This window comes from Neovison vison, chromosome 3 (genome assembly GCF_020171115.1).
Source record: "Neovison vison isolate M4711 chromosome 3, ASM_NN_V1, whole genome shotgun sequence".
NCBI classification, from domain to species: Eukaryota; Metazoa; Chordata; class Mammalia; order Carnivora; family Mustelidae; genus Neogale; species Neogale vison.
In genome coordinates, this window is record NC_058093.1 from 127,820,942 (window position 1) to 127,834,234 (window position 13,293).

Below are 13,293 nucleotides of genomic sequence, written 5' to 3' on the forward strand. Positions count from 1 at the left end.
CCCGTCTGCTTCCATCCCCTTCCCTGCCCGAGCAGACCTCACCCCCTCCTCCCTCCCCTGAGGCTGCTCCCCAGCCATCCCCCCATCCCCAAGGTGGGCTCCGGGCTGGGCTCCGAGCAGAAAAACCAGGTCCAGAGGCCAGGAGGCCGACCAGAGCTGAACTAGTGCTCGTCTTCCCGCCCAGCTCTTCCTTCTGGATTTCTGTACCTTCTACAATAGAGCTATTTTAGATGTAGGCTACTCCCTCCCTCCCTCGGCCTCCGGTTCCAGCCGCAGGCAGGACCGACCCAGGCGAGGACTGCTGTCTACAAATACACGAGCCTGCGACTCAGCAGTAAGGTCCAAAGTGACCCAGTTTAAAAGCAGGCAAAGGATTTGAAGAGAGGTTTCTCCAAAGAAAATGCACCAGTGGCTTGTAAGCACATGAAAAGGTGCTCAACCTTATTAGCCACCAGGGAGATGAAAATCACTTCACACCCGGAGAACAGGTAAAAGTCGGGACATGCCAATGACAGGTGGGGATGTGAGGAGAAGGCCCCTTCCTGGCCAGGCCCGGGGATGGTGGCCCAGTCATCGCCTTCCTCATGGCAGCTGAGGGGTAGAGCTGATCCAAAGGACCGTCCGCGGATACACAAAGACGTGGCCACGGCCACACACAAGGGGATGTCTCTCAGCCACGGAAACAGACGGAGGGCTGACCCATGCCACGGCAGCCACGAGCCTTTAACATACGGTGCAAAGGGACGGATGCGGGACACGAGATACTACAGGGGCTCCCGGCCCATGTCTGTGAAATGTCCAGAACAGGCAGCTCCCGAGATGGGGGACCTTGCTGCAGAGGGCTGGGTGGATTGGGGGAAATGGGGAGCGAGCGCTGACGGGCAGGGGGTTCCTCCTGGGTGTCTGGAACGTTCTGAAACTGTGACGGCTGCACAGCCGGACAGACTCACAGCCGCCAGAGTGCGCACCTGGGTGAAGTGTAGGGCCTGGGAATTAGGCTGCAATACAGTCGTTATAAAAACAGCAATCATCAGTAGAAGCACTCATTCAATAATGAGTCAGGGAAATGTTCATAAAGGACGCAAAGGAGTGGGTAAAAATAAGGTAAAAGGGGATGGCTGGGCCACTCAGTCAGTTAAGCATCTGCCTTCAGCTCATGTCCTGTTCCCAGGGTCCTGGGATCGAGCCCTGGAGGTGTTGAGCTCCCTGCCGGGCAGGTAGTCTGCTTCTCCCTCGGCCTCTCCCCCTGTTCCTGCTCTCTGTCACTCTCTCAAATACATAAAATCTTAAAAATAAAAAAAAATTTTAAAAATTAAAAAAAGGTGGGGTGGGGAGGGAGCCACACTCATTCACAAACAGATTAAGAATGTGGTCCAGTAGATGGTGCCAGCGGGCCGCTGAAGAGCTCCCCTTGCCTTCCATTCTGAGAGGAAGCAGCCAAGCTTGGTGGCAGCAGAGCCAAAAAGCCAAAGGTTTCAAACAAATCTGGAGGAAATGAGCCTCAGACCCCCAGTGGCAGGAAGAGAGAGCTGTGGGCACCCAGGTAAAGCCCTCTCAAATGGAATAGGCTGATTTTTTGCAGCTGATACACCTAAATCAATATTTGAACTCTTATTATTCCTTCGTTCAATTTCCATTAAAAATTATTCGACGCTTCTCTCTGATAAAAAATAAAAAGGAGAATTTGAGGAAGAAAATGGAGCCATGGGCAAAGAAGGAAAATGGTGACGGCAAGGACCAAGAATATTTCCAGTTTCAGTGGGAACCGCCTCCCTTCCCAGCAGGAGCTGCAGGCCAAGGACTGGTCTTCCAGAAAGACCGGTCCTGCACACTTCCCTCTGCACTCCCTCCCTCCCCGCAGAGCAGATGGAGCTCTGCCATCCTTTCACGCAACAGGATTCTGGAGCTGTGGAAAGGTGCCTGAGAACGGGTAGGTGAAGCACGGGTCGGAGCGGAACCAGGAAGGCCCGGGCTCCCCTGTGTTCTGGGGAAGAGCAGGGGCTGTCCCCGAGGAAAGCTCGCTTGCTCCCCAGGCTTCTGCTAATTGCAGCTGGTTGTTCTTTGACTTGGAACAAGCGCCCTGTGCTGAATCTCAGTTTTAAACACTTTTGCCTTTTCAGACCTCTTCAAGTCATGCCCAGGTCTGCGGTGTAACCGGCCCCGGGCCCCAGGCTGGCTGCTCCTCCTTGGAGGTTCGCGCTCCCTCCCGCAAGCTGCTGCCTGAGTCCAGGGCCTGTCTTCCCTGCGCTCTCCCCCAGCTCTGAACACAACTGGACAAAGTCAGGTGCTCCGTGTGCTTAGCGAATGGCAGCCTTGAAACCACCACGGGCTGCCTTCAGCAAGGTCACTCCCCCCCGCCCCTCCAACTCCTAAAAGGGGTTAGGAATGGGGTAAGCTGTTGATGAAACCCACTCCCTCCCTACTTGCTATTGCTGGTGGATTTTGATGTCGACTAGAATAAACAATAGAAAATGAAAACGCTGTTGCCTCCCAGCCCAGACAGCCCCGGCCAAGCTGGCTTCCTCCCCCATGCACACAAAGGCTGGCGGCCAAACTCTTTTCCGCCCGTAAGAAACCTCAGTGCCAGCAGCGACTTGCCCACCAAGAATTCCACTCACCGAGTCTTCCGGAGTCCGCGTGACTGTCTTACAGAGGCTGTTCTGTCCTGTGCCTGCTTTGAGAAAATTGTTATCACCCAGAAAAAAAGCTTTATTCACCTACTTTATCTCACCATGACAGGGTTAAAAATAAAATCCCCAACCCCAAACCAGGCTTTCCTGACCTAACCAGGTAAACTGCCCCGCAGGCGCGCTGCACTGAACCCAGTGATCCTGCGGAGATTAACTAACTCTGCCCCCAGAAGCCTGATCAGGCTCTGGGGCGTGGCTTTCAGAGGGAGCCTGGAGGCCGTCTGGGATGAAGGAGAGGGTTTCCAGGAGCAGAACTCCCCCCAAAGTCCCCAAAACAGCCAGTTTCTCCACCAGAGCCAGCCAGAAGCCAGAGGGTAGAGGAGGAGCCGGGTGCGGTCATGGGGCACGGGTGGCACGTGGCAGGAAGCCTGCCCCGGGGCCCTGCGGAGGCCTGGGGTCCTGGACGAGGCAGCCGGCTATCCTGGGGCCCCAGGCTCCCGGCACAGTGCTCCATCCTTAGGGGCACGACAAGTTGCTCCTGACTGCAGGGGTGCGTGTTCTCTCCCTCCCTCTGGGCTTCGCCCCATGCAGGCCGCAGGGAAAGGGAAAGCAGGCATCGTCTGCAGTGATGTCACCTCAGGGAGGTCTCTTGTGACCTTTTCAGTCCCTCCGGACCGGCCAGGGATCTGGGCCTGTCCAGACATCAGCCAGAGAGGCCGCCCTGTTGTGCGCCACTTCTGAAGCCTGCTGTCCTCGGGAACCGGCCCGTTCACAGCACCACAGCAAAGGGCCGGAGAAAGGGCTGGAGGGAGCTAGAGGCTTTGCAGGGGCACGGCTTCGCGAAAGTCACACACTGAAAGGTGCTGCACCCCGACAGCAGTGTCCCTGCGTGGAGCTGAGAGTCTCCTCAGAGGCAAGAATGCAGACCCGGGCACAGCCCTCAACACTGGGGTGAAGGGCGTTGAACCCCTAGTCATCTGTGGTGCTGTGCCCGGCCAGGCCAGCCTCCTATCTTAAGATCTCCAGCCGTGCTGAGACAGGAGCCACTGTCCTCTCCTCCTTCCCTTCAATCTCATTTGATGGACTTTTCGTCCAAGTGTTAAGATCTAATCCACCTGTGGGAGGGACTGCCCGATCTCAGGGCACAGCAGGCGAAATCGGGGTTCTGGCAGCAGCGGAAGAGAGAAGCATCTGGAAGTTCCAGCAGGAGGTGGAGGGAGAGAGGGTATGAGGGTGGTGGGCACAGGGGAGCCCAGGAGACCCAGGTGGCCCAGGAGCCACACAGACACAGACCAGGGAGCACAGAGGTGCTCAGGGAGTCAGGCAGTTTGGAGGGACTTTCTTTCTTCTCCTAGAAACCTGTAATTGCCTCCATACTCTTAAGTGTCATAAAGCTCTAAACTCACAAAAAACTCAGTTTGACTTCAGAGCATGGGTTTTCTTTGTCCTTCAGGACTGGGCATCAAGTCCAGGTGTAAAGGGAAGGCTAGGCCGGGCCGCCTCCTGGAAGTGTACTCCCACAGGCGGCTTTTTGGTTGTGAACAAAAAGTTCCACAGATGAAAGTGTGGGAACAAGGGCAGGCTGAGGAAAGGGCAGGCACTTCTCCAGCCCACTCTATTAGTTCCCTGGGACTGCTAGAACGTCCCACAGACCGGGGGCTTAGAACCCCAGGAACGGATCCTCTCACGGTTCTGCAGGTCGGAAGTTGGAAGTCGCTCTGGAGGCTCCAGAGGAGTCCTTTCTTGCCTCTTCTCAACTGTGCGGGGGTGGCTGGCCGGCCCGGGGCCCACTCGCAGGTGCACGACTCTGATCTGTGCCTCAGGCTTCACTCAGTCCTGCCTGGGTGGCTCTGTGTCCTCTCTCTTCTCAGAGGGACATTGGCAGCGGCGTTAGGGTCCACCCCACTCCAGTATGACCTCATTTTAACTGATTATATCTGCAAAGACCCTACTTGCAAATAAGTTCACATCAGGTGAACGTCAGGTGGACATGAATTTCGACTCAGCCCACCCTGTGCTTTATTTTCTCTACCTCATACTCTGTGGCGTGGTCACTTAATACCCGACTTGCTTGAGGGCTAGGGCTTTTGCCTCCCTTTTCTCCATACCCCAAAGTGCCTGTTGCAGAACCAGACCCCAGCCAGCTCTCAGCTAACAATTACACCCACAGTCCTCGTGATCTGCTTGACGTCACAACTCCTATGTCAACGCTGTGTAGAAAAAGCAAGATTGGTGGCTCATAAATCTGTTTCAGCTGTAACATGGAGAAGGGAAATGGAAATGTAAATTTGGGCTGATCCTGTTCCCTCCCAGCAAGCTGCAGAGTCTGCAGGGTCTCCCGCAAACCCACACCTGGATTGATTCCTCGTTCTGCAAGAGGCTCTCCTGGCGTCTGCCCACGATCGCAGCCTTGCCCCCAATCCAAGTTGTGCATCGGCACAGCACACACCAGCTGCTGCACCCCTGCTGGGCCGCCCCCCCACGCACACAGGGCACCTGCCACCAGCCCCTCCCCGCTGAGTGTCCCCACGATGGCCTACCTGCACCCTCTCCCCTAAGGGACCTCAGATTTTCTCCTACTCCTTAGCTTCGCTGGGTGTGTCTGACATCCTGATGCTCTATCCTCAGCAGCCCTTAGCAAACTGGGTCTTCGTTTATTCTGTTAAATTCTCCTCCGTCCCAGCCCTGTTTCTCCGCCACTCTCTTGACTCTCTTTCTCCAGCTACGGCCGTGGTCGACGTTCGGTCTGTGTCCTCCAGCCCTCGCAGCTTCCCTTCTTTCCTTCTTTGCTCTCCGCTCTGCTCCTGGACTCCATGTTTTGCAGGTGATTAGGTCTCTCTTGGGGACCAGTTATGCATTTACCTGAACTCCCGAGTTTCTCCAATGAGTAATTTTCATTGTCAGGACTTCTAACTTGTGTTTCTATCCGTCTGTTTTCGACTCATAAATACCTTCCGCACATGATCACTGATCTCTTGAAGAATTCAAACACACAGCGTTTGCATCCATTTTAAACGTGTTCTACTGTTTGTGCGTCAGAGGACATAAACTCACTTCTCAGTCGATGTGGACTTTCTTGCTGTGAGTCTTCTGTATTCAGGAGTTTCACTAGCAGGCCCCCTTGAATGACCGCTCTTTTATTCTTCTTCTCCAGAATCATTCCTGCCTAGGACTGTCATGGTTGCCTCTAGTGGCTGCTTCAGGATGCCTGGTCCAGGATCTGGTCTTAAGCTGGTGGCTCGGCGTTCCCAAACAGCAGGCAGTGGGGCTGGGACATGTCCCCAGCAGGCGCCTCTGCAGTGGTGCTGGCTCCAGCTGCCCTCCCAGCCTGGGCGCCTTGGGCCCCATCACCCCGCGAGAGTCTCACTCAGCAGCTTCAGCTCCTGCTCCCCACTGTAAGTTCTGTTTTGTTCTGCTCAGTAGGGGTATTTATTGTGTTTCTGAGATTCTGTCTTCTCAACTAAAAACTTATAGCACATGTAGTCGGGGTAACTGAGGTGGATGGGAATGCTGGTCAGAAGTCCCGGCAGTGATTTCCCTTCCTCGACGGCAAGGGCTCCCCAGCCTCAGTGCGCAGGGTCCGCACGCAGGCTCATGTGGAACACACCTCGCCACAGGCTTCCCCAAATCCAGGGGGAACAGGATTCGCAAGAAGACAATCCCTGAAAAGCCGTGTGCTCCAATTATGGTGCCTTAAAAGGCATAAACATTCATGTCCTGGATACCTTCCGCTTCCAAGACGAGGACATGGGATCTATCAATGACTATGGGCCCAGCACCATGAGTTCAGGATCTAAACCAAGGTGTGCGTCAGTAAGGGTTTGGGACTTGGTCTCGTCGCCCCTGACTAGTGCTCCTGCAGAGACACTGGACTGTGAGCAGTACAAGGTGTGTAGTTAGGTAACAAGGTGCCCAAGCAAACTGGAAAGCTGAGATCTCTTAGCACAGCAGGCTTGGGGAGCCCTGGGCACTGGCGGTGCTCCTCAGCCTACACTTTGGGGGAGGTCCCACCGTGGACTCTCCCCCCTCCACCTGTGCACACTCCCCCTCGCTTCTCTCCCTTCACAAGTTCCCCACCCCCTCAGGATGCGCTGTACCTCATTCCTTCAGGGGAAGACAGGGATCAATGCCCCCAATATTATGTGCCAGTGGCTGCTGAAGTTGACTGTGGTCCTTTTCAGTGCCATGCATAGTCCGAAAAGGCACCTCTGTTCCGGCCAGGGAGCTTCTGAATTGGGAGGAGAGTCATCACTTGAAAGAGCAATTGAGATGCAGGACACTTGAGGAATTATGGGGGCAGTGAGGAGAGGTGCTTTGGGGACAAGAGTCGTTACACCCAGGTGTGCTGGAATGACTTACTATCCTGTGCACAGGCCTGGGAGGGGTTGGGGCGGAGCTTTCCTTCTGGTTCACTTCCTCCTGCAGCACTTTCTGTACCAAATTAGTGAGACTAAACTTAAAACAGCTTGTCTGGGCGCTATCTCATAAGCAATCCCCCCGCATGGTCCCTGAGGCAGGAGCTCTGTGGGATGCCCCGACAGCGGGACTGTGTCAGGACCCGCACCCCTACCTCCACTCCGCTCCCAGATGCGACCCCAGCAGTGCTCAGGTTTATCAAATATGTCTGCTGACAAAGTTTCCAGAATCTTTTTGGTAACTTGAAACCTTAAAATTTATACTAAGCTAAATGATACTCATTCAATATCCAGACTATTTCTAAATAAAATACTGAAACAATTTAGAAACATAAGTTTATCTGTTTTTGGCTTCTTATCACAGAGAGACAAAAGATAGATGAGTCTGTTGGTAAATATATTCTTTTGCCACATTGAAAGTCAGCTGTACTATGAGGAAGCACAGGCCGGTAAGAATGTGAAATGAGATTCACACAGCTGCTGAACTACAGAATCCGTGTGCAACAGCCAGCTCACTGCTCTGACTGGTGTTCGCTAGATATCAAAGCTGCAAGGGTTAAGAATTCTAATCTACATACAGTAAGTGAAACTGCTAAGAGCAATTAGGATTAAGAAAGAAACCCTATACACAAAGAACACAAGGAAAGTAAGATATGTTCTTGGTTAAAAAAAAAAAAGGAATATAAGGCGTGAAGAAGTATTCTTACTAAAAGAAAAGAAATTCTGTCCTAGTTTAGGGTTATCTAAAGTTTTTTGTTTCAAAATTTTAAAAACAGGAAAATAAAAAATAAAAAAAACAAGTATCAAAAGTTGGGAAAAAAGAAAGAAAATGCTATGTTGTATGTTGAAACTGGGGAAAAGTAAATGAATTTATTATGTTTTTTTAAGTTTTATTATCAACAGTGTGACTATGTAAAACTACAACTGAATATTCTTTCTCGATTCACAGAACAAGATCTTCTTGGATTATTATGAAAGACTGCTCTTCACATGTTGAGCAATCTGCCCAGAAAATAAAGATTATGTGTCTTATCAAAATAACCTGTACTGTACGTTGCCCTCGTCAGGTCTTTGATCACTTAAGAAAGCTAAGTCTTTTCAATATGGAAACAACTAAAGCGTTTTTCCTTCTTCCTCCTCCTCCTTCCCCCCAAACTATGTGACTTCCTGATTTGCCCTTGAAATGTTTAAATTGTCACTCTGGTTGAATAGAAAACCAAATATTATTTCACATGAACGCTGATCTTATTTAATCAGGTTTTAAATCTCTGGATATTTTTGAAAACTTAAAGAAGTCAAATTCTAAATGAAAACTTTGACTAAGACCCAATTTGGGGATTTTTCCAGAGGGTCCCTGGACAATTTCAAATATTGGGAGTGATGTTAACTATAATTAACTAAATTATAATCAGGTCTACGATAAGTTAAATTACATGAGAAGCACTATCAAACAAAAGTGATGTTTAGGGGCACCTGGGTGACTCAGTGGGTTGGGCCTCTGCCTTCCGCTCGGGTAGTGATCTCGGGGTCCTGGGATCGAGTCCCGCATCGGGCTCTCTGCTCAGCGGGGAGCCTGCTTCCCCCCCCCCCCGCCTGCCTCTCTGCCTACTTGTGATCTCTGTCAAATAAATAAATAAATCTTTAAAAAAAAAAAAGTGATGTTTAACTTTCTTCAGGTTGTATTTGTATGGTTACTAATATAAGTATTTCAAACATTCATAAAGGTTCTAGAAATCTGTCCATGTTTTTACTGTACATGGAATCCATCACAATCCCAACGTTTAATTTGAAATGCCATGTGCCTCAGAAATAACCACATTTCCTTTTCGCTTCAGTCAGTTTGAAACGAGCTTTCGAACGTGGTTAGCCACGACCCTTTTCCAGTCTGTGTCCCTGGCAGGCTCTGCCTCACTCTGGTTCTGCTCCCAGAGTCTCCGTCAGCAGCAGCAGCAAGGACGCTCCGCCGAGATGACACCGGAGGAGCCCGTGACCCTGCCACATGGCTGGGCACGGATTTCCAGGGTAAGGAAGGGCTGATGCGATCACAAAAATTCTAACCCAGAATCAAACAAAGCAAAACTTGACTACAAGAAACTGCCATTTTTTCAACTTTTTGGTTGAAATAATGCTGATTCCTTTAAGATTTAAGGAAACCCTTTTTTTTTTCTTTTCTTAAGCTATCTTTAACTTACAGTAATCTGATAAATTGTCTCTGTAAACAGAATCTCCCTGCCTGATCCCTCCAGAATTTGTAAATTCTTACTGAGAGCTCTTATTTTCACCGCACAATAATTCACGTATCTGTGCCTATATATTTTACGTATAGGCAAATGCGTACATTAAATAGGAATCTGTCCTCCTCGTAAGAGAATATAGTTTAAAACACTGATTACCAAGACCTTGACTGGAAGGCCGCATTTGAGAACACTGTGCATAGAATCAGATATGTCCAGTTTGAAAAAACTAAAATTGACTTTCCCAAACCAGTAAAGCACCCCCAAGCCAGCCTGGTCCCTTGCTTACGGGGTTTCTAGCCTGACAGGTGAGGAAGGATGGACACTTTCTGACAGACCCAGGAGACTTCAAATATGAATACCGTATAGTTTCATTTAAACGTGGAATCTGAAAACCAAAACAAAGGCACAAACAAACAAAAAAAACCAGACTTTAAACCAGAGAACCAACTGGTGGTTGCCAGAGGGGAGGGGGGGATGGGTGAAATTTATAAAAGGGATTAAGAGGTATAAACTTCCAGTTACAAAATAAATAAGTGACAGATGAAAAGTGCAGCATAAACTACGGAATAGTCAATACACCGTAATAACCCTGGTGATGATGCTTATCACAGGGAGCACTGAGCAGCACCTAGGGCTGCTGAATCCTTACATTGTATACTTGAAAACAACACTGCATGCTATATCCAATAAAAGAATTATTAGTTTAAAATAGATATTGGGGAGCCTCAAGAAGGGAGGGATTCACCCAGATATAGATACTTGGAGATGAAGAATGATGGCAAGTCCTTGACTTGACTTTCTGGTCTAGAGAGATTTTAAAAGTCTATTCTGAGATTCTTTATTTAAAGTTCTAGTGAAGCAGACTTAAAAAGAGCCTACGGCCAATCGCGGTTCTTGCCGCACTTCCATAAATAAGCAGGCCAAGTGTACTGCGACAGACTTACTTTACGAATGAATTAATCCTACTGTGACGTCTGCTAGAAATGCAGGTGATGGCGGAGAGAATATTGTGTTTCCGCGAAGAACAGTGGAAGACCCACCATCAGGCCCTCGCCCTATCCACAGTTACCCACTATAAACCAGGCTGGGTCCCCAATTCTTATCCCTCTAATAACTAGCTACAACTCTCCAAACTAATGTTTCCAATTTTCACCCGCCCTCTGACTTGGAATCACTAAGAACTCAAACTTCCCTTTCTCCCAAAGCCCTGCAAACTGAAGACAGACAACCTGATACAAACTTCGAGAATCCACGGCAGTGGTGCGTGCACAGACACCTTTTCCTGCCTGCAGCTATGCGGGGCCACAGAGGAAGTTGACCAGAACACCCGGAGCCGTCACCAGAGTCACCCCAACTGCAAAGCAGGAATTCATCAGAATCACACCCACCGCTCCACCAGCTAACGATGCTCCAAAGCCAGCATCCTGGAAAATCTCACCTGATTGCCCTCTACACTCAAAAGCGGAATTTGGAGTTTGCTGGAATCATAAATTTGTATTTTTGTTTCCTTAGAAGTGCTTCCTGTTGAACAGCTGCCTGCCTGGACTATCAGGAGTCCTAAAAGAGATCCAAGCAGATGTGGGGCTGCCCGGGGCTGGAGGCAGGGACCAGATTATAGGGAAGTCATTGTTCAGGGTACAGGACTTCTTTAACGAGCTCATGAAAACATCCTAAAATCAACTGTGGTGATGGCCGCACGTATCTGTGGATACATGATAAATCACTGAATGACACCCATAAAATGCAGAGTCCTGGGCCCCCACCCCAAACTAGGCCCGCAGACGGTGAGGGCGGCGGGGAGAGTTCGGGGCTTAGCGAGAAAGGCACACGCAGGGCTCTCCACATCCACCGTCTTCCCCTACAGGTGGCACCTTGCTTTCTGCCTTCAAGGGCTAGGAACACTCAGTAGGAACATGCTTTCGGTGGAAAGAAAGGAGCACAGAAAAGCGCCCGCCATGTGTCCCAGCTCCCCCCCACCGGAGCAGCTGCTGGGCCTCATCCACGCCCATGGAGGGCTCCACCGCTCCCCGCACAACCGCATGCCAGGCGCTGCGGAAGCCCTGGAGAACCTTCCACACACCCCTTCCCCGCAGGGAGACCGGGAGCACCTAGGAACATTTCGGGGGCCGCATCGCAAGGGCCCCGTGGGCATCCGCCCGACCCGCCTGCTGCACTGGCGCCACGCACAGGCTCCTTAGGCAAATGAGGTCTAGCGCTCCGGACCCAGGACTCTGGTCATCAGAGGGTCTACTCACCACTCTTCCAAGTTTGGGATCCATTGGGCTGGCGTCTGAAGCCTCTAGCAATTTCCCTGGACCTCAAAGGAAAGGGGAAGAGACGGTCTTATCCAGGTCCTCAGCGGCTGTATTCACTATTTCTGGGCACACTGCTTGCCTGTGCCCCCGCCCCTGACCCGGGACAGTCAGGCAGACAAGGCTGCTACAGTGGACCATTCGCATTTGGAAAACAAAGATGCTTCAGAGGCACTCATTCAGTGTGCGGGCCCAGGAAGAGACAATGCATCTCATACGCACAGATAATGGGATGAGGCAGTGGCCTGGAAGTCATCTGATGTCACTGAAGGCCAGCAGGGCAGCTCCGGATGCATCAACAGGTGCTTCTTGGAGCGCACGTGGAGGGGTGGCCCTTGAGGGGAAGCAAGGTGTGTGTGCCCAAGGCCAGCAGAGATGAGACAGAAGCAACAGGAGCACAGCCTATGACCTGGGGCAGGTGTAGAGCCTCTGCTCTGTCTCCGGGGGCCCTTGTGACAAAAGCTACGCATGAGCTCGATCAGCATTTAGGCGCGCGTTAGCCCGCCTGGCTGCGGCAGACATGCCACGGACTGGGGGAGGCTTAAACCACAGAAATCTATTGTCCCCCAGTTCCGAAGCCTGGAAGCCCCAAATCAGGGTGTTGGGAGGATTGGTGCCTTCTACGGGCTGAGGGAGAACCTCTTCCTGGCCTCTTCCAGCTGCCGGGCGGTTGGCGTTCCTCACCCTGCGAACACACCACCCCATCTCCACCTTCATCCTCACATGCCCTCCCCCCGTGTGTGCGTCTGAGTCCAAATGTCCCCCTTCTGCGAGGACATCAGTCATGTTGGATTAGGACCGGCCCTACTCCAGTGTGGCCTTGTCATAATTAATTGCATCTGCAAGGACCCTATATCCTAGTAAGATCACATTCTGAGATACTGAGCGTTAGGACTTCAAGTTATACACTTGGGGGCTGGGGAAGACACAGTTTCACCACTAATGGGCTGTTTCCAAATCGCCTAGAGAGATCTTTCCAAACACACCAGACTGTGAATCCGGATCTCCAAGGGTTATCGTGGGCAGGGCTGATCCCTGATCTCTACCACATGCACAGGTGGGACCACAGGACCGTGTCCACTACACCTGGGTCAAAGTCCACACCATTCCATCTAGAGTAGGCTTTGGCCATGACCCCGTTCTCCAAGGAACTTTTCATCGTCCGAAATGACTGTTCAAGGTGTGCACTGAAGCCGCCTCTCCACAAAGGCCATTTCAAAGAAGAGGCCAGTGGAATTCTGCAAACCATTTTTTTATGCAGCATTCCTACAGGGGCCATTGTCCTAGGCCACAGAGTAACAGATTCTCCTAAACACAGGTGATTTATGAACCTGGCCATGAACTTGAAAGGAACAGACTGTACTGGGCTCTCTTGAGAGCCCAAATTGGCCCACTGTCACATGTTGACGGGAAACGGTGCAAAGACAAAGAAAGGAAGGTGTGAACAGCATGTGATCAGGCTCGCCTCCTGACCCCATGCAGCTGCTCCCTGAAGCTGGAGGATGACACCATTACAGTTTTCTCCGAGTGAGTTTACCAAGCGTTCTCCATGAGTCCTTCCCTATCTGAGGCTATGCAGTCTTTCTCTCTGATGGCCTTGGGACGAGCGTCATGGCAGAATCACGGTGCAATTCCCAGTATGTCTTCCCTGACCCAAGGAGCGATGGCAACGGAAGCCAGACCCATTTCCTGCGCGCAC

General features: G+C 51.2%; 1 protein-coding gene and 1 long non-coding RNA gene across 2 annotated transcripts in view; one reads left to right on the forward strand and one right to left on the reverse strand.

Annotated features, from left to right (window-relative positions):
- CNDP1 (carnosine dipeptidase 1) overlaps nt 1–11,555 on the reverse strand; it is a 32,642-nt gene extending 21,087 nt beyond the window's left edge. Inside the window, exons 1-2 of the mRNA XM_044242804.1 lie at nt 11,538–11,555; nt 2,619–2,674 (exon numbers count right to left, since the gene is read on the reverse strand). The gene's annotated coding sequence lies outside the window, so the exon portion shown is untranslated. The remainder of the gene's footprint in view (nt 1–2,618; nt 2,675–11,537) is intronic.
- On the forward strand, nt 1,285–8,545 carry LOC122902807. The gene is made up of 3 exons (XR_006383875.1): nt 1,285–1,930; nt 5,785–6,025; nt 7,995–8,545. It is a non-coding gene; the product is annotated as an uncharacterized LOC122902807 (long non-coding RNA).
- Nucleotides 11,556–13,293: the final 1,738 nt, after the last annotated feature.